This window comes from Zea mays, chromosome 8 (genome assembly GCF_902167145.1).
Source record: "Zea mays cultivar B73 chromosome 8, Zm-B73-REFERENCE-NAM-5.0, whole genome shotgun sequence".
Taxonomy (NCBI): domain Eukaryota; kingdom Viridiplantae; phylum Streptophyta; class Magnoliopsida; order Poales; family Poaceae; genus Zea; species Zea mays.
Window position 1 is genome coordinate 39,775,697 of NC_050103.1, and position 2,191 is coordinate 39,777,887.

The following is a 2,191-nucleotide window of genomic DNA, read 5'->3' on the forward strand; positions in this document are numbered from 1 at the left end:
ATAATTAAATAATTAAATAAATTTCAAGTTTTTTTTGTAGAGAGAGGCACCGCTACCCATGGCCACTGCCATAAAGTCTAAGCCTTGACATGTGTGCATGAGCAGGTATCCATGTGCGCATGCTGTTTTTTTCTTTTTACTCCAGCGCATTTAAGATGACAGGTGTGCCAGGATCTTTTGGTTTTACTAGACGTCGCCTACATATTTCCCTCTTTTTTTATCTACTTCCCTTTGCGTTGGACATAAAATAAATGGGAGCGGGAGCGACAGCCCTTAGCTAGCGTGCAGCCTAGGCGACCGTGGAACCCGTTCCCGCATGGTTGTGCAGCAGCAGCGACACTGCGGTGTCTGCGTGTTCACATGCATGTGCTGCAGCGATGGTGCAGGGCCTGCTTGCTCGAGCAGTGAGGCCACGGAGGCTGCGCGTTCTAGTGCGGTGACGACAGCGACGCTAGCACAACTGTTTTTGCTTATTTTTTTGATGCAGTAAAATAAAACATGTTCATCACACGTAATTGATCGACGTGTGTCGGTGACTTCGAATCAGTAGCAATCACGTGTACATCCCACCGGCTTCGTGCCGACGATAAGATCTGCTAGAGGATGTGTTTGTTTCGATACTTGTGCTCAAATAGAAAATAAAAATAGAACTTCAAGTGAGCATAATACATAAAATATATAAGTTCAATACCTTTTTACTTCCTTTTCTTGCTCTCCTTTGTAGAGCCACGTGCGTGATAACGTGTTAAGAACCCCTTGCTACCGAGTGTAGTCCAATGACTCTTTAACTGAATAATAATAGAACACAAGAAGACAACAGTGTAGAGAGAAAATGATTCTTTGTTACTATATGGTGTTGCTGTCCAAAGTTACATGATATGAGAATCCCGTCTCTATTTATAGACAGAAACTAGTGTTTCGTGCATATGGGCCAAATGAGTCTTCTTGGCCCAAGAAGAATTTCTTAACAAAGTGCATCCGCTTAGGGCATATTCGGTTACACCAATCCTCCCAATCCTCCGAACATGCCCTTGGTGGGGAGAGAAACGGTGGTGGTGGAGGTGGAGGTAGGGGCGGGGGCGGGTCCGGTTACTAGGTGTGCCGGATCGCTGCCGGCCGGCGGGACACTCGGCGAACGAGGAGACTGGATGGCGCGGGCTGTGGTAAATTGGTGCTTGGGAGGGAGCTCACGATCTGATCTAGAGGTCTTGGCTGCCGGGAAGGGCAGGCAGGCGGCGGTGGGGCGGGCGGGGCAGCTTGGAGCGGCAGTGGGGGAGGGCTCGCTTGCCGTGGGGGCAAGGCGGGAGGGCGAACCGGACATGCTCAGTTCTGGCTATATGAGTGATGCAGTTGTGACTTCCTTGAAAGATAGGTCTTGTTTAATCAGCAGACAGTTCCCCTTTGTGTATTTCATGGATGGTGCAAAGACTTGGTACGAACATATTTGGGTAAACTAGACCTACATAATAAATAATTTGAGTATTAGCTATTGGACTATCTTGCACTGTGAACTGGTGAAGCATCATGATCCTGACTCCTGAGTGGTCGCATGCTTCTTCACACTACCAACCTGACATATCTTAGTTTTCAGATGCATATTTTTGGTATTACTTAGCACTGGTATCATTAGTTCTGACTCATCAACATCCTTTAGTTCAGATATATTCTGGTTCTTCTAAAATTATACTTTCATTTTCAACAGTTCAAACCAGTAGTGAAGAATCAAGAGGAGGAAGCATCCCAAAAGGTGTCAAAAAAGAAACTGGACAAAGGAGCTAACAAACTTGGTGCTGCCCAAGCTGCATCATGATCTTCCTGTGAGAAATGTTGCCGGTGCCTTCAGTTGCAGTGGCTCCAGTCTCCAAATGTACAAAGATGGTTAATACGAATGAGGAATGCACTTCATGACAGGAATCAGCTGATTTTTTCTTGGGCTATTGATGTTATCAGCAGATCCTGTGCCTCGGCATATTATTTTTCATAGAATGTATAGCATCAATTTCACTAGTTGTACAGAAATATGACATGCTCAATCAAAGAGTTTTTGCATAATTCATTCTTCAGTTCTTACAGGATTAGCACGGGCAGGTACGCAGAACTCTGAATTAAGCAGCAGAAAATATTTACTGAGTACACTACCAAAATCCGGCAGAATTCTAAATTTAGCAGGATAAAATATTTACTGGGTATC

At 45.0% G+C, this 2,191-nt stretch overlaps 1 long non-coding RNA gene across 1 annotated transcript; it reads left to right on the forward strand.

Moving 5' to 3' along the window:
- Positions 1-1,269: 1,269 nt before the first annotated feature.
- LOC109942001 (uncharacterized) lies at positions 1,270-2,056 on the forward strand. Its single transcript, XR_002264594.2, has 2 exons — positions 1,270-1,432; positions 1,703-2,056. It is a non-coding gene; the product is annotated as an uncharacterized lncRNA (long non-coding RNA).
- Positions 2,057-2,191: the final 135 nt, after the last annotated feature.